Genomic DNA, 22,686 nt, shown 5'->3' on the forward strand with positions numbered 1-22,686 from the left:
GGTTGGGGTTTTTTTGCTACAAATTGTGATCAGGATCTTGGTCTTTCAAGGAGTTTGTGTGTGGGCAGATCTGTGCATCCATACAGCTCCCATGAAGCGTGAAATACAAACTGTTATTTGCTTCATCACGTTTCATCTGAATGCTGTGTTTTTTGGCAGAAAGGACTGGTTGTCTGTATTAATGTTGCGGGTTGCAACCACAGCTTTTTGCACGTAGGGCGAGCTGATAGCTTGGTAGCGATGGAAAAGCAACAGAAGAAATGTGGGATTTTTTTTTATTTTTTTTTTTTTACATCCTGTGATAGTAAAAGCATCTTCTTTTAACAGACTGTGCATTGTACCTTCGCTGCTGCACATTGTATTTATTCTCTGATGACTCATAGCAAGATTGCAAATCCTTTACTTCCTCAATATAGTAGTATTTTTAGAAGTACAAACAAAAAATCTCATGTATGTTTGCGAATTATTTGAAACATTTTTTTGAATAAGTTACAAGGTTTAAAGCTATTGCACAGTATGTGTTAGAGTTTGTTTCAGGGTTTCTTTGTAGATAAACAAAAGCTTTAAAGACTCTGGAAAAAGACCAGTACCCTCCGCTCTCTGGAGACACTGTCCTCTCCCTTTCCTTTCCTCTCCACTCTATAGTTGCTGTCTATAGCCCCAGCAGAAAACTCACTGAAAAAAATTGTCTTTTCCTGGAAATATTTACATGCGATTCAGGACAACAGAGTCCCGATTTTAATATAAGGTCTTTAGATGCCTCCTTAACGCTGGTCAGTAAGTAACCATCCCTAAAAATACCTGTGGACATGAAACTTAATTAGACCCTAGCATCTGGGTCTGCAGCAAAATTTCCTTTTGACAGTTCATCAATTCTAGTCCGACATAAACGTTTTGATACATTACAGAATAACAACCTCCTACCAGGAAAACAACTCAGCCTTTTCTGTCCAGATACGTGCTTCTCTCCTGCAGGACACTGCAGGGAAGTTGGAGCACTGAGGCTGTAATTTCATGTTCATTTACTACTTGGGATCTGAAAAACAGATGAAATCAACATCAAAACATTATCTTCCTTTGGGTCCAGATTTAAGACGATGCTCGGCTGGGAGAAGTGGAAGGGGGCTTTGGTCTCTACGTGCGTTTGGGTTGGCACGGGAAACTGCTGTGCTATCCCAGGGCGGCGGTGGGAGCAGGCGGTTCCCCTTCGCTGAGATTAGAGCTGTGGCTGTGACATTCCACATTTGTCAAGGGCTTAAGCACCTCTCTAAGGTAACATGCATGCAAGCACCCTTGTACTTTATCAAGAGGATTTTATACTCCTTTTTTAAATTGCTGGTTAATTGATCATAGTGCTGGTTTAATCTCTCATTTTCTCCATCTGTGTTGGATGATAAAAGCTGCTTGTAAATGCGTAGCCATCAAAACCATTAATATTTGTCAGAGTTTAAAACATGTACTCTCCAGCCAAGTACTGTCTTTTCTGTTTTTTAAAGGCATATTCTTTATAAATGAGGCACTAGCATAAATTTTAGTTCTCTTGTGTACAAAATCACACATGATTACTTCAGCAATTAGATGCCAACACGAAGAGGGAGCAGAAGGGCTCCTGGGAGGGAGTTATGGTGCAATACTTCACAAGATGGTGCTGTTAGAGCAAGGTTGAAGGCTGAGACCTGTTAAATGCAGCAGGTGTGAATTATGGAACTATAATTCTGAGGCTTGGGTGTCTTACTAGAATTATAAAATAGCCCTATGCAAATATTTTTTAAAGATGCAAGGGGAAATAATCAGACATAACTGGGGCCGCACCTCAACTACGGATCCTAAAGTCTTAAACAGCAACAAGGTATTACATCAGAAAAGAAAAGGAAGAAAAACATGGGTTATTTTAAATTGATTAAAATAATCAAAGATGAGCGCATTTTAAATGTTTACTTCTAGTTGCTTTGTCAGTTAGCCACTGTATTTGCCTGTCACAGTCTCTGCAGAACTCCCCTGTTCAGTTTTCTCCTGGTGCCATCTCTTCCCAGTGCAGAGGCAGCAGAAATCCCTATAAAAACGGTGGTTTGATCATCCATGTTCTAGGAGCTTTCTCACAAGGATTAATCCATTATATAAATGACTGAAGCAGATGCACAGTATTGCCATTTTGAAAGGTATGCTCTAGTTTTGAGTACCTGGCTTTAATACTGACTGTGACGAATTTCTACCTGTACCTGAAGCAGAACTCACTGAGATCTGCAATTATCTGTAGCCTCCAAAAATCAAGCTGCTCCATTTCCCCATTAAGGTGTTAAATCTGTGGGCTAATGACAGGTCAGCCATTATCATTACATATATGACCTGAAAATCGAAGCCGACGATCTAAAACCAAATATGACGATAGAACCAAGCACATTCTCATAGTTACAAAAATACTTGAATTTCAACAGATGGGCTCTCGGTAAAGAGTAGTTAGCGGTTTGTTTAAGAAAGGACAGTTGCTGGGTGCCTACTGTGAAAGAGGGGCTGGGATGTGGGCTGAGCTCACAAAGAACTAAATCAGCTTCGGGTTGCGCGGCTGTGCCAGGCAGGCAGAGAAGCCTGGTGCGATCTAATGAGCTCAACAGCTGCTAGGTGTCAGTCTGCAACAATGCTGTAAAAAAGCTGATTTGATGTTTTGTCTCATGGGAGATTCATGTTTAAAACACGTATTTGGATATTTATGTTATTCAGAATGCTTCTCTTAAAAAGGTAAAAAACTTGTGCCTGATCAATAGCATAATTTCTGAGTTTATTTTTTGGCAAGTTATACCATTGGCAGTTTGCAGTTTTTGTAAATAAACCAATATGTAACAATTTTATGGTTTTGTTCACTTAGTATATGGTCCAACCATGAGAAATACTGGCATCTTTGACTCATTCTTGGATCATAGGGTTTGAAGTGTGGTTTTCTTATTTGCTAAGTATTTTATCGTAGATCCAAAATAATCCTTGCCCCACACGGAGTTTATTTACCTTTTCTATACAGGGAATGTACAACTGACAGTATTTGAAAGTCCCAAGTCCCCTATTTTTCTTCAGTATTTATTTGGGCTGAAAATTGTGGTCTAAGAGCATTGGAAAATGAATCTCAATCTAACTGAGGTTCAGTGGCAACTCTTAATCAGTTGGGCTCCTTTAAAAAGCCATCTTTCTCTGAGCACTGCTGTAATAAGCCTAGTAACGCTCCCCAAATTAGATTTCTGTTACGGTTATTTGGGGCTATTTCTATACTTTTACAAAATTGAGTCATCTTTTCTTACAACGATATCACTAATTAAAACCAAGATGAGCAACTGCTTACACAGCTTGGTGGGTATGGCTGCAGAGTTACTCCAGCACATGTTACAGCATATGTATCCTCTAGAACATCAGATGAATAAAAGTTGTTAAGCTATCCAAGTGCAAATGTCAAATTTCTCAAGCAAAAGCTTGACTGAACTCTGATGCCCATCTGAGATTCTAAAAAGGTCTCCAAACATTAAACAGAAAAGGCAGTTTGCCACAAGGATTGATTTCATTATATCCCTCTGGCCCATTCACGGGACACTGCTGCAGCCTGCTACTCCGGGGTGCTTTGACCTCTGCATCTGACAAAAGAATTTGAGCAAGGACTCATACTAAGAGAGACAATGTTGCCATGGAAAGCTGAACATGCCTTTAAAATCACAGCTTTACTCTACCCTATGTCCCTGGTGCTCTGTATTTCTTCAAGCTTATCTAACAGCGTACACGGCAGGCTTTTATCTCCAAAATCTTGCCAACAAGTTGCTGCCGTTTTACTCTCTGCATCCTTCTTCAGGCTGGTGTTTTCAGGTGGAGACCCAAGAACTAGATCTGTCTATAACAGTGGCATAATTTCCCCATATAAACAAGTTTTGAATTCCATTTAAAGCGTATTCAAAGGGATGAGGATTTAGTCAAGCACAAGTAGCCGAAAGCGACAGTAGTCATGGTGCCTACATCTCCAGACAAAAAAAGTGAATGTTAATTGCTCTCCTTCATGAAATTATAACACATTTTAATTGGTGTTTTGGCTCCAGAGGAGGGCTGGTAAATAAGGGCATCTAGGATTCTCCTTATTGTTAAGTTTCGGTGATCTCAGACTGCCTGAATTCATCATTTTAAGTTACCAGCCAAAAGACAAGAACAACTGGAGATAATTAAGTAACTTCTAAAATAAACCTTCTGACTTGGTTTTATTTACTTCCAGCTTATGTGAGTTTACCACTATTTCTGCAAGCATTCTTCTGAGGGCTATTATGGCATTTGACTATTTCGTAAGTAACAGTCCTCGTCACGTGCCAAAATGAACCAAAAATCTTATGTAAGCCGAGATGTTAAAGGATTTTCCTATAGCCAGAACTTCGAAATACTCTACTCAGGAATACAGATAACTGAAGAGCATTACAGAAATGGATTAAAAATATCATCAGCAGTTCCAGTTATCAAAATGATATCAAATTCTCCCTTGTGGATGCAGATGTACCCACTACACTCACACTGCAACTCTATTTTTCACTCATTTTCTATTAAGCCCATTTTTTCTCAAGCAAGATTTCAAGGCATGCAAAGCCTTTTAAAAGAATTCAAAATTTATGTTCAAGGTAATTGAAAACAACGTGTTGTTTTCTGTATTTTTGTTTGGTCACTGCAGGACGAAAAGGCCCTCTTGAGTCTCTGGGCTTGTGTCACTGCTATAAATTCTTGTGTCACCGGCATTAGCTTAACACAACGTGACTGATCTAATTAGACACGATGTGTCACAGCAGCTGCACGCCAGCCTGGAAACTCAAATAGGCCTTTTCAGGTGATGGCAGCTTTATATGTTCCTTCCACCCATAGCAGCTGATTAAAAACACATATATTTTCAACCTTGAAGCTGAGTCCCTTCCACAGCCGCCCAGGGGGACCGCCTGGGCGATTATGACATGGTGCCGGGCACAGGCAGCGCTGAGCCCATGGGACCTGCTGCGGCCAGGGGCAAGCTCCAGCCCTGCCAGCCCCAGCCAGGGGGGCACCTCCACCCCACAGCTGTGGCCAGGGCACAGGGACAGCATGGCTGGGGAGTCTGGGCACATCCAGTCGGGCACCTATGTGGAGATCAAGTGCAGCAATGGGCATGTCCACCCAGCACTGGTGACGGAGCTCCATGAAAGCACTTCCAGCATCACTGTGGAGTGACTCAAGAAAGGGTCCAACGTCAACAAGCAGGTAGATCTCTGCCTCGCCTTTGCCTTCAACCCTCACCTGGCCCCAAGGAGCAAATCCACAACCAGCATCAAGGCCTCACTGTTAGCAAAAGGGGACCAGAGCCTGGTGAGTGAATGACTGTCACAGCCCATCAAAGCGAAGAAGTCATCTGGGGACAGCAGGGGCCCTGTGACTGCCCAGCCTGGCTCCAGGGGCTGCAGACCCAGGTGGACATCACCACGTGTGCAGCAGACGGAAGGGCTGTGAGAACAGCGGGAAAACCAGCAGCTGGAGATGCCGGAGCAGCAAGTCCAGCAGGCCACTGCTTCACTCCACCCTAGGACTGATGTGACGGCCATGATCCAGAAGTGCCGCAGCCACCCGGACTCTGAGGTACTGTGGGACACCACACTATGCACAGCCCCAGCGCATCTGTGTGTGAGTCTATGGACCTTCTTTGAGATTTATAGGAGCAAAGTATTTGACCTCCTGAACTGGAAGAAGCAGCTGAGAGTGCTGGAAGATGGTAAACAGCAGATCCAAGTGGCGGAGCTCTGGGAGGAAGAAGTCGCCAGTGTGGAAGATGTCATCAAGCTAACTGAAATGGGCAGCAAGTGTTGCACATCATCAAGACCTCTGCCAACACTCACTCCTCCCGAAGATATGCCATCTTTCAGACCATACTCAAGAAGAGAGAGAGGGTATTTGTATACCAAGTTTTTCCTGATTGATTTGGCTGGGAAGAAGCGAGGAGCTGACATCTCCACTGCAGACAGGCAAACAAGACTGGAGTGGTCTGATGTTAATAAAAGCCTCTTGGCACTCAAGACGTGTATCAGGGCACTGGGGCATAACAGAGCCCACACCCCGTTCAGGGCTAGCAAACTCACACAGGTCCCGAGGGACTCATTTATAGTGGAAAACTCATGTATTGATTGTCACTATCTCTCCTGGAATGAGATCCTGCAAGCGCACCCTTAGCACCCTATGGTATGCCAACCGTGTGAAGGAGCTGGCGATGAATTTAAATTCCCTTGGACAACACTATCAGGAGGTGTTCAGGTTCCCACATCAGCTGAAAGATGTGAAAAAACCCAGACTGTTCAGAAGTGTGCCAGGACAGCTGAGTTACAGCTGCTTGGGGTTCAGGCAGACAAGGAAGTCTCCCCTGGGTTATTTACTTTCAGTGCTGGGGGAAAACACAGAAGAAGAGAAAAGAGGTGGATGAGAAAACACTTATGGAGGAGCACTGGGAATCTCTGTGGTCATTGAAAGTATTCTTAGAAGTGTCTGGGGAAATAGACTACAATGTAGGTTTTTACGCTGCACGGTTTGAATAAGTTCTGGGTCAAACAACTGGAATCCTGACTGAGATCCAAGAAAATGTCAGATTATTCTGGTCAGCTCTTTGCAAGGAAGAACCAGGGCAGCAACTAGAGCTGCATGAAGACATCTCGTACGCTGTAAGCTGTGCTGGAGACCCCTGGACCCTGAAACTGCTGCAAAATGAGAGCTGTTATGACGCCACTGCATCAACTGCCCAACAAATTGAATGCTTAAAAAATATTTAACAGTGTCTGCAGGGATATTCTGGTTGGGGTTTTTTTTCTTGAAAATAGTGGTATTTTTCACTGTAGAAAGTAAAATTGTGCAGTTGTGAGGACCTAACCTGTAGGAAAAGGCTAGCATTTACAGAAAACGTATCTCACCTCATATGGGCAGGTTTCCTCCTCATGCCTGTAATATATTTGTATATATACACACATATATATGTACCTCCTTACATGGGGCCTGCTCCAGGCTTGTGTCAAACCGCACCAAAATGAAAGTCGCGTTCCCAGGGTAAGAGGCATTTTGAGCGATTTAAAAAGGCGTTAGAGTGCAGAGCACTGTCATTTCTGAGCATGATACATTTGGGAAATGAGGGTTATTTTGTTGTGGCATAAGCAGTGGCTTTTTTATAGCCTCAGCTACCTTTTTTCCCTCTCTCCCTCTCTATCATTCTTTCTTAAATATGTTCTCATGAGACATTAAAAGAAAAAGATGCTAGAACCTGCCTTCATAAAAATCAGACTAAAGATCATGGCAATTGCCTGACCAGTGGGGAGACGATATGCCTGCAAGGTTTGCAGAGGGAAGCAGGGGAGTCAGCGCCCTGCATCAGAGGCCTGATGAGAAGAGATTTGCCAGATCAAAGGGTCAGAAAAGCTGCATCCACCAAAGCGCCATCTGATAGTGCGTATCAGTGCGATAGTGGCACACAGGGAGCCGCAGCCCCAGACTGGCGCATCAATCCCTGATGGGAAACCCTGCAAAAACTGCTCTTGGTAGAGAGGTTAAAGCATCAGGCACATGTCTATGCTTATTATTCAATTTGGAAATTAATTAGTATAAAATATTGAAAGGATAACAAATAAGTGGAAGAAATTAAACGGTATAAATCATACCTAATTAATTGGTTATAATCTCCCTCCAGTTCCTTATGCTGCCTGAGCGCTCTCTGGCTGTTTACTTTACGCTAGTGAACATTTTAAATATCTGATCTGAAGTCTGATGATACCAGTGGAAGAACTTCAGCAGCCTTTCAACCAAGCCAGAAATTTGTTTTTAGTGATGAAATTATGAGACACCAAACACTGTTTGAATGCTGGTCATCTCCTAGTAATAATATGCCGTGCTTTTCAGCTTCAGTGCACTTTACAAGCATTTATTTATTGGCATCCTGCTTGTTTTGGTATTCCTGGTTTCAGCAGCTCGTAGCGTTCAGAGATGCAATGAGACACAGGTACTACTTGCCAGATTAAGATAAAAGGGTGTTGTTTCCAGCAGGGATTTCTCCTTTCTGAAAATAAACTTTTTTGAGGTTCCTTCCTTAGCATTTCTCTGGGATTCTTGTATTTGACATAGTGTGGCATCAGGTTGTAAAGGCCAGGTGGTGCACTATGGGAAAGCACACTGGCTCCGTGGTCCCTTGCCTGGGACTATGGAGCAGGCTCCCTTGTAGCTGGGTGTAGGAATTGTTTTCCACACACGGCATGTGATAGATTCACTCTTTTGGCTGCCTGTGGTCCTTACTCCAGGTCTAAGTTCCTGCTGTTACATGCTGTGGCTGTGTGTTAGCTATAAATCATGAGCATGAACTCTTTTGGCAAAAAGGGCTATGAATTAATTGAGTTGAGCACAGTTCTAGAAACACAGTTTTAATGAGCTGGAACAAAGTCATACCAGGGTGGGATGGTTTGCAGTGAGTAGGAAAATGAATTTTATTCTCTCTTTGTTTATACTCACACATTCAGGAGGCTGTTTGCACTAAGCTCAGAAGGTGACTCATGAGCACACCCTACTGCTTTCTAAAGCTGATGCAAAAGGAATTCACTAAATTAGCCTTTTTTTCCATTTTTGTGGTTACGTGAAGTGCTGATTAACCTCTTTTCCTTCTTTGATGATCTTCATTTACATATTTTCCTTTGCTTTCTAAACACAAATCCTGTGTATGTAGAGAATGCAGAAGCCCTTCTTCCTATTACCTAGACCTGAAGTATGGCTTCTGCCTGGTTTCCATGAGTTTGTAGCCATAGGATACCCCTTTGTGTTTTGGGGTTGGATGTGTAGTTGAAGCATATTTACACGTCTCCACAGACCCCAGCCCATAAATGTTCATAGATTCAGTGAAAATTCATTCTAATTTTTACATGCCTTTCTAATGAAACCAGAATCGGATAAGTGTGCTGGGATTTAGGTTTGCATTGCTCTGGTGACCGTGAACGTTCAATTAAATAAAGATTCCTAATTAATTATAGTGAGGTTGGCCATTCACTTAACCTGTTACCCAACTGAAACACTTTTATGGGATGCATTTTTGTTTATAAATGATTGTAGCTGAATGAAGAAGAAAAGCAACTATTCTATACACAGAACCTGGCTAATCTAATCATTTAACGCCTGATAATTAACCATAAATACTGCTGTGCTGTTACGCTGCAAGGATTTAAGTCTGTTCTCTTCCTACCTGTGTCATTTCTAGGGGAGATTTCATTGCTAGTGAGACATTATTCCTGGGAGCTCTGCACCCCCCACTGATACTTCGCGTGCCTCTGCTTGACGTCAGTGCTTCATAAGGGCTGAACATGTACATTCAGAACCTCCCCTGTCAACAACTGACAGTAGTGCCTATTGCAACTGTAGATAGATAAATAGACAGACAGACATATATATGGTGGTCTAATTTTCCAGCTGATACCTCCCTAGTTCTGAGCTTAGAACAGCTTTGACTGTAAAATAGATTCTTATTTTCCACATTTCTCTGGTGTTTGCCAGTTAGTTTTGTCAGAGCAGCACTGCAGTGCCTCCGTAGCTTGATTCAGTCTCTGCTGAACTCCTTGTTAGGTTTCCTCATCGCTTGTTCCAAGTCTTACATGTTCTCCCTGTGCAGTCCTCAAAGGTTTGAATACCCTCAGTCTAAAGCAACTGAACGCCCGTATGCTCCCTTGAACACTCCGGACAGTTCAACCCATAACATGTGCGTCAGCTGAAAAATAAAATTGATTCATCTATTAGTTTTTTGAAACATTCAATTGCTTTGCCCTCTGCTCTCACATCCACTTGCCTTCCCATCTACTCCTCCCGTTCAAGCTGCCTTTCTAGCTGGGACTTTCCATACCGGGCAGTCAGCACTAATATTGTTGCGTGTATCTTATGATCTTTCCTATCAAAATTTCTGCCAGCATTGCCAGCTCTTATGTCTCACAAAATACAGGTTTTTTTCATTCCTCTTGTACCTTCTAGAATTATTTAATTGTCAGGATCATACTTTTTGGGAGCGTTAATTAATCTTTTAGACCTCTTGGTAGCAGAAAAAAAACTTGGAAAGGCACAATCTAAATGCTTCTAATCTGGAAGACCATGCTGAAAAAAATATTTACAGAAAGTTAATCTTGTGAATTTTGGAACCAGAAATAGGATGTTTAAAAGCTTGACTTTGGCAGTACAACTCTGCTTAAACCTTCCTGGCTCAGGCACTTGTGATCAGACCTGTGCAAAGGTAACCCCTTTCCTCGATACCTCTGATAACCAGGTGGTTCCTTCCCCATTTGAAGACTGTTTCTCTGGAAGTCCAGGGGAACGATACAGAGGGCTGAGCTCAGAGCCTAGAAGACCCACAGCCTGATGTAGTTTTAGGAGAGCTCACCTGGGTAAGGCAGCATCTGGGAGAGGAGGTGGCCCCATGCTGCTGGAGGAGGGTGGAAGGGGAGAGCCGGGGGACAGAGGCAGGCGCGAGATCTGCTGGCTGTGCGTGTTGTGCGATAGGAGACAATTGAGGTTCACCCCCATCAGGAGCCCCCAGCTTCCCAAACCGCAGCATCTGGAGTTTCCAGTTCAGTTCGGAGGTGTCAGTCAAAATGGGAGCTGCAACGAATGGATCAAAATAATCTGTACCCTGCAAAGACAATCTGGGAGAAGAAGACGCCTTCTGGTACTGCCTCTGCAGCAGGCGGTATGCAATTTGCTCAATTTAGCATCAAGTAAGCATGGCTGAATTTAGCCCTGTATTTTTGGTTTTATTATTATCTGAGTATTACAGCTCAGCCTGTTATCATGAGGCTAACTCACAAGGTTTTATTCAGATTTTTCTCTGGTTTTTCTGCTCAGACAAAGCCCAAGGCAACTGGGATTTTCCAGAGTGGAGAATGACTGTTGTCGCTAATAATAGCTTTAGTCAGCAACATATGTTTAGTGATGCACATCAATATTTGTACTTTCACAGATGCTAAGATTTTGCATTTTCGATGTCATTGTGTCCAGGAGCATGTTTTATCTCGGTACGTGTAAAATACTGAATTTTTATACCTACAGTTCCCAAGGTGAAAGCCTGTGGCTGAAATTCCTCTGTGCTATCAGAAAATGTTACATTGCAAACTATACCATTTCCTACTTCGTACCTGAATCCCGTGAATCTTTGAAATATGCACCTCAGCTATGATTTACGAGGTGTTTGTATCATTTTCCTTTTATTTTTCTACAGAAGCAGGTAATATCTCATAGGGATGTTGAAAGACATTATGTTTTGAAGCAATTCACCTGGTATTCTGCCTGTCTCGCTCCTTTAACGCTACAAGGAATACGTGATGGAAACAATGTTGTTATTCCTCAGATTGTTCCTTGAAGTTTTCTCTTGTTTCCACTTTTATATCGAGTCATCCTTCTTCTTGTGACCTCCTAATCATTTCCTCAGCAAAAGACTGGGATGTGACATGCAAGGAGATGATTTCAAGTGAAGGGGAAAAAATACAACAGAGAAGAGGAGAGGAAAGCCAAGACGTGAGGATCCTGTTTACATGCAAAGCTTGCAGTAGTTAGGTAAATAAGCACCGTAATGTTTAAATCTGCATCACAATGCTGTCCAAATAGCAAGAACAGTCTTGTCTGCAAACTAGAAAGAAAATTCCTGGCAATTTCCTCAGTCATTGGACTGGACCGAGGGAGCTGCCCTCCTCACTGTAACACTGGGGGTTTTTATGAGTTGGTGGGATCAAATCTGCACGGTAAAGGTTTGGCGTTTATACACATAACATTGGCGGTTTTGTTTGAAATAACACCTATTTGTGTGTGCAGTTCAGCTGTTGTCTATCCAGAAATGATAATTGGTCTCCTCCACATTGTGGATAAAGAGGTTGGATGAAAATCTACCACGTGGCTTTTCTTATTTTTATAGACTTAGGTTTTGCTTGAATTCATTTATGTCTTCCAAGCTCATGGCAAGAAGCAAAAGATCAGGAACCTCCTCCTCGCGACTAACAGGGGCCAGGCTGATGACAGCACTGTGCACCAAAACGTTTGTCCACTTTTTCTGGCTAAATCAGGTGGTCTCAAAGAAGCATTTTGTTCAATGCTTCAACTTCAACAATGCTTCAATTTGTTGCTTCAAGGAGCAACAAATAGGCTCCTACGACCACTGAGCACAGACATTCTCTCTCAGTGTACTGTGGTCTTGATACTGAGGAATAGAACAGTAGCTGGTGGCCAGCTGCTGTGTAATAACCTGCCTGGTTTCCTCTGTGTCTCATCCTGAAACTGATATTTAAACTCTTTCTTATTTGTTAGACTTCACTGGTTTTGCTCATCACCTGAGAGCTGACTCTGCACAGGTCTGCTTACAGCTGAGCAAAAGGGTACCATGCTGGTCTGGAGTTTCTTATATTGTTCGCCATCTAATTTTCATAATTTTATACTAATTTCAAGCAGTGCTAAGAATCCCTTGAAAGAGGACATAAGAGCTCAAACTTCGCTTGGATACTTATTTTCTCTTTCTGCAGACTCTCCCTGTCTTTTGCTGCTGTGGCATGTTGCCTGTGGTGCCTCTCCTTTGTTTCTTGTCTCTCAACAAACTATTGCTCATAACCTTCCCTTTTGGTGAGTTCCTATGTGCCATCCTCCATTTAATTCTTCCAAGGAGAGGACAGTAAATACACCACCCTCCCCTTTGAAAGAAAAAAGTTTAAGCAGAAATGTTTCCAGCTCTGATATTACATCAGTTAAGATTTTTACATCTCTCTTTCTTTTTCTCCCACTCACGGTAACTTTTGGGTAGTGGTGCTATTCTTGGGTAACCAGACCAACTTGCATAAAGCCATAGAAAAATATCTTTTTTTATTTTGTTTAAACCATTTTTTAAAATATTTTCAAATTTTTGTGTGTAATTTGATAGATGAAAAAACATAAGGAAGTATAGGATTCACATTTTAAAAAGTATCACGTGTCAGTGAGTGCCCTGGCTTTACACTTGTGACTTAGCAGCTTTGTGCAATGGAGGTTGAAACTACCAATAACTGTAAATATAACCCATTTTTATTGGCATAACAGTGACATCTATTGTTCGATATTATGTACATCTGTGCCACTCTTAGCAACTGCCTACAGGTATTGAACGGATCTCCCTCAGTTTCATCAGATGAAAGCATGCACAGTCCAATTATCGATTCACAGAATTATGTAATAACACATGTAGTAATGCCACTGGACAGCTATGCAAAATTAAATCTAATTCGTTTTGTCACAGCCTAATTTACAGATCAGTGTGGACTGACGCACAAAGAGAGGCACCTCCTATTTCTGAGAGTGTCGGAAAATGTTGCTTCTATGAAACCTGCGCACCAGCCACGCTGTGGGCAAGGCTGCAGCCATGCTGCATCTTCCCCACTGCGGTCACTCAGGGGCTGGCAACACCCAGCAGCAGCTTCTCCAGGCAAACAGCCTTTGTGCTGACCCCCAGTGCAGCTTCAGAGCATCTGCCCCGCTGCAATCCTTGGACCTAACCCAGGGAACCCTGAATATTCAATTGCAGACGCAGCGAGAGTAGGCAAGTGGTGTGGGCAAGCAGCGAAAAACACCATCGCTCATTTACCTTTCTCTGAGTGTTTGCTGCAAGGCAAAACCTGAAGCCAGCGCTGGGCCTCACCCAGGCCACTAACGCTGAACTCTTGCAAAACAGCCCCCGGGGTGTACGACGGCCACAGCATGCCAGGTACTTGCTCCGGGTATTTTTGTACCAGCTCTTGCACTGGAAACAGAATTCCAAAGCATCAGGCTGTGGGAGTTAAAAGAGAGTTACTTTTCTTTAAGTCCTTTCTTCTTGCCCTCTTTTGATTATCTCTTCTGCCTCTCTCTCTCTCCTTTTAATAGAGGATACAGAATTCAAATAGGAAAGATTTTAATATAGCAGTAATGAAATACATGGGCTATCTGGTGTGTCACACTGTGGCTGATTAGACTTTCTGATTCGTGGGCTAGCACTCGAGGGAACAGCAACTGTCTCTTTTACTGCCTTGTCTATGAAAACAGCAGAAGGCTATGTATGCTCATTACTATTTTATGTGATTCTGAACATTAGAGGAGAAGTGGAGAGAGCACAGCTATAGAAAGATATTTTTAATAATTTTAATGGAATACCATGTTTAATTCTTATATAAGCAAACTCTGTATAAGCAATTACTCTCAGCAAAAATATTTGATACTGGTAAATGAAGCAACATCGTTCTCCTCTTTTTAAGCCATAAACTTTAATATAAGGATGCAGAAATGCAAGAAGTGTGTGTAAAGGGAACACATTGCCTATAGACCATGCTGTGAAGATAGCACTGAAATACGTGCTAAACATTCAGCTTACACTTAGAGTTCACTGGGGTACATAAATGCTCTCTTGAACAGCCATAGCACGTTCCTAACCTGAGGATATAAAGATGGGCTGTGTTGTGTAACCCACCGGGCGTCCCGTCATTTGAAAAAGAAACAGGAGTAAATACTGCCTTGTCCTCCACAGATCTGTACGTAGATGGAGTTTTCCAATCCTCCATTCAACTGCAAAGGCTGCAGGGTGAAATATTCATATTAAAAATCTTGGATTAAAATCCACATCTCAAGTTTTTCATGTATTGTTCTCCGCAGTGATGTAAACTCGCATCTAATTTCCTATGTTCAAGACTCCCTTTTCAGAAGCTCTCCACACAGTAGCACCCAGCTGCAAAATAACAGCAGCTGTGTTTCTAAGGGCCCGTGTTGAACTTCTGTGCTTTCCAAAGAGAGAAAAAAATAAATGTTATAGGAACAAGTAACACAGATTTCAAAAATAAACACGTTCTGAAGGTCTTACTGTTCCCTCAGTCAAAAGGGAAAAGGAATGCGTATAACGAAAGCTCTGAGTATGTGCAGTGTCGTAGGGGCTGGAGACGCAGACATGCTCCAAACCCCACTGGGCTAGATTTTTCGAGATGCAAACGTTCACAAAAGCGATGAGAGATGTTGTCTGTCCCAAAAATTTACAGTTTCATGGGTGAAGAATTAAGAGATCCTAGCGGTGGCTATAAGGAGAAACTGGGATGCTACAGGGCAGCAAGATGAGAGCACCTCCGTCCCAAGCTCACTGCCCCGAGACTGCCCAAGACTGTGTCTGAAAACCTGTGAAATGGTGACGGCAGCTGGTATGAGAGATGGGGGGCGCAAGCTGGGGGCAATGAGAGAGAAAATTCAGAGTGTAGGGAAAAGGCACAACCCTGGGACTAACGCACCTGCCAGAAAAGACAGACCGAACATGTGGGAGCTACTGGCTGTGCTAATGGTGCCTCTGCAGTTGGTGCTTTTAATAGATGTTGCTAATTTAAAATTAAAGCCTCAAAACAGTTTGTGCACCATGCAAGGACTCTAGAAAATGTAGGGACAGGGAGATTCAGAAAAGTTGTGTGTGCCCAGGGATACACCAGGTGCTGGTGTAGCTCTACCAGCACCAGTTTGGATACAGAAGAGTGTGTTGGTTTCTTTTTGGGGAGAAACATCTTTTCTTTAGATTTATACAGGTGCTCCCTTCTCCACAATCGTAGCTAAAGCTATCGCAGATGTGTATGAACGTTCAGCAGCAGCACAGTGCCTAGGGAAGATCCCTGGCATAGGAGGAAGGTCCTCTGCCTTTGGGAAAGCTGTGCAAAATTACGCTGCTTAATGTCAGCACCTTTCCACCCCCCAAATCTTTCAGGAAAGCAATGCCCTAAGATTAGGGAATACAGTTTGCTAATACATTTAAACGTGTCCTGCTCCACCTGCACAAAGCTCTTTGGAAAATCTAGCCCATGTGACAATTGAGCTTTTCTGTTGCCTTTTCTAGTTTGCACCATGGGTGCTGGTGGGACCAGCAGCTGGAGTGCCTCATCTCCAGCGCTGGCGACGAGCCCACCGGCCCCAAAGGTGAACGTGAAAGAGGGACATTTTTTTTAATTGTGTCTTGACACGTGGCAGAACTAATGGAAGTGACGGGGCTAACAGCGGCTCTTGAGGAAAGTGTCGCTGAGTCATGGCGCTCTCAGAGACCCAGAGCAGCCATAACAAACCCTGGCCTCTCCAATCTCAAGAGAGGCATTTCCACTTCATTTTCTTTTTATGGGCAAAACCCTGAGGTCTTTATTCAGTCTCTGCTCCGCGCTTGCTCGTGTGCCAAAGCAAGTCACTGTGACTGGAATTCAGTAAAAGCTGCGAGTTGGGCCCCATCCTGGCAGACGCACCACTGGATTCGGTTGGGAGTTTCTTCACACTGATATCACCGCAGAGCACATTTTCTCCTATGGTTCAGGCAGGCACCCAGGGCAAGCATCCTGCTGAGCCAGCTCCCTGGTGTGGCCCCCGAGCTGCGGAGGGACCAAGGAAAGGGGCTCCGCTCTCCCACCCCCAGACGCCTGGGGGAGAGGCAACGCACTTTGCAGCAGGCACAAAAGTAAAGCTGCGACATTTCTTAAAAGACCTGAGGGACATGGGGGCCTGTCACACTAAAATTCAGAGGGCGCCATGCTGTTAATTCCCCACACGTACCCTTGAAATTCTAGTCCTCTGTATTTATTTATTGTCTCTGAACTTGCATCCCTTTAAATTGCAAAAGCAGAGAGTGAGTGATAGTAGGTTCTGAAAAATCAGCGTTAGCAACATGCAGGCAGCCCCCAATCTGAGTGGAGGGCAGTAATTTATTATCCATTAGGTGATCTGTCAATCAAAGAGGACTAACAGAGCAATAAACTTTGAAGTGATCTGTGGAGCTCTGCCCATACTACTAGCTGGCTATCAGAAAGGTCAGGGTGGTAAGATGGATGGTTTCCTCTTCTTCAGACACTCTATCTTTCTTTCTGGTGACACATGCAGCTCTCTCTCATCAAGTAAGGGTGTCAGATATCTCCTGTGGATGAAGTCAACTCCTATCCAATTGCATATTTTACTGTTTCAGAGTAAAAAATCCAAAGTTTTTACGTTTTACTGAAAAATTTTCAATTGAGGACAACAGCCCCCATTGCTGCGGTGGTGTTGGAGGTGAGCTGCAGCCTTCGGTGCCAAACCCAACCTCCCTGCAAGGGTGATGCTCCACAGCTCTGCAGGGCTCCCAGGGCAGTGGCCAGATGCTGATGCAGTGAAGCTTTGGGGAGACTTTGTCAGGGAAATCATTCTCCTCCGTTCCTCCACTGTAGTCAGTGTGCCAGGGCCCAGATGTAAGACCTCTTACCTAGGATTCAAGAGGGGCAAGCTCATTTCTTGTCTTTCACCTGATCCATCAACCGTTGGGCTCCTCCAGGGTGAAGCCCCGATCATCCTTCAGTAAAAGCTGACATTCAGGATTCATTAAGCTGGACAGAAAGCACGAAAGATTCCCAGACCCCATGAAAGGGAAAAACTTAGATTTTGGTGCAAAACTGCTTCAAATGTTTCATCCTACGCTTGTTCCAAGTAAAACAGGAACATTCCTGGAGGCAGCAAGTAATATGTGTTTTGAAAGGTTTCTCTAAAGCAGGTTTCTCTAAAGCAGGTGCAGAAGCTTTCCCAGCATGCTGCCCTAACACATTAATATTGCCAACAGACTACCCTAAACCGACAGTCCTGCTCCTCTGCGGCCAAGGAACCGTATTTCTCGATCAGACTTTTAATTCGTTTGAGAGCTCCTCTCCAAACGCATGGCGCAAAGCAGCCCGGAGCGCTCTCGCGATGGGGAATTAATCCACGCCCTGACACACTCTCTGGCTCCGGCCTTCCTTCCTCACCCCTGACTGCGCTGACGTGTGTTACCAGTCTCTGGCTTGCAGCTCACAGGCAAAAGTGTAACCAAACTTTTCAAGTCCCTGGGAGGGAACTGAAAATGGTCCCAGCCTCAGATTCCAGCCCAAAATACAGTTCTGGTATTCCCCATCCGTATTGTCATTGCAATATCGCGCACATGTTGATTTGTCATACTCTAATAAGCTGTATGTGAACAGCTAGCTTGTTTATTCTCTAAGGATAGATTAGAACAGCCAGTCTCCTTCTGGAGTAAGTGGAAGTTGAATTATTTATTTTCTTTTCTTCATAAGAAGCTTATAGCATGCTGGATGAGAAGTCAGAAATAATTAAGAAAAATGCTATGCATTCAAACAGAAGAAATGCACGTAGACCAGCAGAAATGACTATCCCTGCTACAGCGTTCATGCGTAACAGGTCACAGCTGGCCTACGTGTGGTCTCGGGATGGGAAGGGAGTATCTTTATGGTGTTGCAGGATTCAGGCTGGAAGGACGTAGTGTTTCTATGAAGTTTGTCATTTTATCTGAAACAATTAACTCGTGTTCACTTTCAATAGCAGTACGCTTCTGGACGATGCTTTTTACCAGGTGGTGCAGAAGTGTTTCACCAAACAGGCTTCTGTCATGATGCGTGTTTTAGAGAAGGGGATACTGAGGCACAGAGAACGGATGACATTTTGGGTCTTGGAACATGTTTCCCCTTTAATTATGCTTTCAAATATGGCTCTTCACCTTTAAGATTTGTTTTCTGTTATTTTTCATGCAGACAGAAATTTTGAAAATATTCCTCCTCTTTATAGATGCACTTTCTTTCTTTTCTAAAATACTGATGCCTCCCACAGAGGAGAAATTCTGCATTTATGAGTTTCTGTTCATTGGTCCCACACCTCAAGTCAGAATGCATAGTAAAAGACAATATTCACCGACAATGGAAGTTAGAGCTGGTTTATAAGGTGTGAACTAGCATCACTTTAAAAAAAAAAATTGACTCCTGTTGTTTTACTGTTATTGGATTGATTTTACATTGCCCAAATACATGGTTAGATGTGTCAACTTGGAAGCATTACATTTACAGAAAAGTCCTTTAATTACGATTCTGATCACATGAGGAAGAGGATTTTCTGAAATGGATTTAACAAAAAAAAATAACAATTCAGGGACTAAATCCTCAGTAACCCCAATTGCTGGAATTCTATTTGGGAATAAATAGCCCAATATGCTCACTTCAGTTTAAGAAAGAAATACATTAGAGTAAAGGTATTTTGAATGAAAAAGTAATCTCCTTTCCCATTTCAGCACAAACTGAGTCCATCCCACGTAATCATACTTTTTACTACATACAGATCTGTGATTGCTCACAAAACCAGATTCTCTAGGTTTAAAGCCAATTGCTGCTCGTGTTTAAGCAAAACTGCTATTTTACCTGAGGGACAGCAGAAAATATTCATCTCAACCTATTACTAAGCCCTTAGAGTTTAATTAATGGATGTGAAGTGCTTTGAGATCATCAGATAAAAGGTAGTTTGTAAGTGTAAATGTGATGATGACTACCTTGGCTAATCTGCCCCAGAGATGTCTGGAGTTAAAAGCATGAGCTGCTGCCGTGGAAGGAGAAGCGCAGGGCTGTGTAGGTGGGCTTTAACACTCCCCACCTCTGTGATGCCACACAACAGGGACCTGTAACCAGTGGGTTACACAAAGGTACTGTGATTTAATGCCACAGGCAGAGTCCTGTTAACTCAGTAGGCAATCACATTAAGCACCTACCTACGTTTGGACATTTTTAAGGTTGAAATCCTAGAGAGTATTCAGAGCTAGGAAATACATGTATTTTGCTAGAGCTGAGCAGAATCCAGCTGTTCAAAGAGACAGGGATTTTCCAAGCGCTCCAAGGTAGTTATGTACCCAGCCTCTATTGACGTTTGCAGATACTAGCCCTCACTTTCTTGGAGTCATTTGAAAATCCTGGGTGTGGTCAAAAATGATTTATGAAGGTGTTTTAGCTTCCCTGGGAAAAATAAAGCATAGTCTGGATACTTCAAATGGCATCCACTTACAGCGGGGAAAAATTCTTCTGTTTTTTTTTTTCTTTAAGGTAGAACCTTCTGTATGTATTTGAGGTTCCATAATTTATCATTATTGAACTCCATAATTTACCACTCTAAAATTCATTAAGTACTTCACAGGCAGCGTAATATTCTTTGGCCACCTTCCTGGGCGTCCTTGTGCTGGTGGGTTTCACAAGTTCTTTTAAACTAGGTCAGTGAAATGTCTTCTCAGTTGAGGGTTTTTTTCTTTGAAGCAACCTCCCTAGAACAGCCTTGAGTTAGCATAGTGAAATGCGTCTTAGAACATAATGTATAGCAGTATATGGGATATAAGATTCATTGACTTATCTAGGTTTAAAAAACTAATCCTTGTTCCCTAAATCTTTGATGAAACGCTATTTTAGCTTGAAATGTTATGTGGGATGTAGTAATTCTTCCTTGGGTATAAAATTTTATTTCTGCTTCAAGCCCGTTTTGAAAACTTTGGCACTTTCAGCTGACTGCAGATAACTGCCACAATATGAAAACTCCTTTGTGATACTGGAGAGCAAGGTGCCCCAGTGCTGTGTGATGGGAAAGCTCATTTAATTATAAGAAGAAACAGTATATGATAATTTCAGAATTCAAACGTTATCAGTGCTGGAAACACAGAGGTAAATCCCCTGTTGAATCCAATATTCAGCTGAGAGAGCTGACTGACAGAGGATTGCTCTTGTCCCAGGTCGCTTGGAAGTCGGGACACTGCATAGGTCAGAAGACCCACTGAGACCTGGTTCACCCTCCAGGAGAGGATACACCAACCTGTGGGAACCCAGTGTGCTCTGAAAACAGTGTCATCTCCTGCAGTCAGCACACTGCACCAGCAAACGCACCCACCACGGGCAGCACTGGCAGTTTGACCAGCAGAAAAGAGCCTGAATATTGTCAGGAACCCATCTCTATTTTATCTGAGCTACTGTGTAACGGTTTGACCCGCTAATCTGCTTACAGCAGATCAGATTTCCTTGCTTTGAAAACTCCTGCTCATTTTCTAAGTTTAAAAAAAAAAGAAAAAAAAAAAAGGAAGCTACAAGCTGCATATTTTGGGAATCTTTTAAAGCTAATATTGTTCTAAATGCAAGGTTGGGGATTTGGAGACCTCTCCTTTCTTGTTTTTGTTTTATTTCCCATTTAATTGTTCAGCATCACCTATTTTTGATTTGCAGTCAGATGTCCTAAACTCCAGTAAAGGTATTATCCTTATTACCATTGCACACTCTTATTTAATTATTTTTAAACATCCTGACCCATTATAGATTAAAAGTCATGAATGAGGTTAATGTATAATTAATGAGCAAGGGTGTTCATGATGACAGCCCAGAATAATGATGAATGAGCTGAACAAGAGATCTGACGAGCCGTCCAAGGTCAAATTACACATGGAAGTGTTAATGTTGCCTGACACAGCTTTATTTCCTACTGATTTCCTATTTTAAACAGATTTGTTATTCTTACAGAACTGTTAAGCCATTTAAAGGGATGGGAAGATGTCCCCTGACCTCTAAGTAAGGAATGTTCCTTTCTGGTAGTCCTTTATACCATCTGCCACGAAGCAGATCCAAAATTCATTCTTCTCTCTTGAAAGAATATCCACTAATTTCAGAGGACAGTTGATTGGGGGGGAGAGGGGGAAAGAAGGCAAAAAGCCCCCACCCCACCTCAAAAAAACCCTAATTATTGACTCAAAGAAAAAAAAACTTTGATCCATTTCCATACAGGAAATATTGTATTTGCTGAAATAATTATTTACTGACAGACTGCCAACAGCATTCCTGACTGATTTTGTAGAAATCCTGGCTTTTCTGATGCCAGACCAATATCCCATGTAGAATAGTACTTTACTGGTGAGAGTGGTATAGAAAAGGTCCATTGATGCACAGCCTGGCCCCATAGTTTAAATTCATGTAGATAAGGTGATGTGATCCAAGCCCCACGGAACACGCCGCTGTAATCTGCACGGTATGTTTTACAGCAGTAGCAATTAATTCCGCCCTTTTTCCTTACTTAAAGGTGGGTTTCTTCATCAGTAGCCTTCCCTGGGAAACAAGGCATTATGGATGATGGATAGACTGTGTGTTGGGATTGCTGGGAAAACTATTTGCGTCTGCTGCCTTCGGGGTTTGTTAGTCTGCACCATGGGCCAAGCCTGGTAGGTGCCTTGAAAATGGGCAATTTGTCTAGTTGCCATGTTTTCCACACAGTCCTAATTTACACTTGTCTCAGGGAGGAAGGAAAGGTTTTCTGTCTTTCTAATCATTTGCTATGTACGTTTCTGCTACTTAATTTATTTTCTTTGGTCACTATTGTCAAAGTTTGCGCTCCTCTCTCCATCATGCACAGAGCTAATTGAATGCTGGTACACACCCTGTCTGCCTGCAAAAAGGGTTATGCAGCAGCAAAAGGAAATAGCACAAAATGTTTGAGGACTATTTTTTTTCCTGAAATAGTTTAAAAAAATATATATTTTCACCTGAAACTTGTCATTCCTACCAGACACTGGCCCATGCAAACAGGCCTATTTTGACCCTGCCACCAGAGCCCAAAGGGCAAACTGTGACCCCATCATACAAACCCTGCCTGAGGTAAAAGGGGTCTGTGTGTGACGAGCGACCCCTGGCCCCCGCGTGTTCCCGTGGAGGTCAGAGCAGGCCGTGATCCTTTGACCCACCTGTGGTACCTTGGGGATGAGAAATATTTCTGGCCAGCAGAGATTCTGAAAACACTGAGACATGTTCAAAGCTATTCAAGCTATTCAGGAACATAAACACGAACTTCCTCCAATGTTAAAAATGAAATAGACGTCCTACA

At 42.8% G+C, this 22,686-nt stretch overlaps 1 pseudogene; it reads left to right on the plus strand.

Annotated features, from left to right (window-relative positions):
* Window positions 1-5,511: 5,511 nt before the first annotated feature.
* Window positions 5,512-6,788, plus strand: LOC128918097 (kinesin-like protein KIF2A; annotated as a pseudogene).
* Window positions 6,789-22,686: the final 15,898 nt, after the last annotated feature.

This window comes from Rissa tridactyla, chromosome 15 (assembly GCF_028500815.1).
Source record: "Rissa tridactyla isolate bRisTri1 chromosome 15, bRisTri1.patW.cur.20221130, whole genome shotgun sequence".
NCBI classification, from domain to species: Eukaryota; Metazoa; Chordata; class Aves; order Charadriiformes; family Laridae; genus Rissa; species Rissa tridactyla.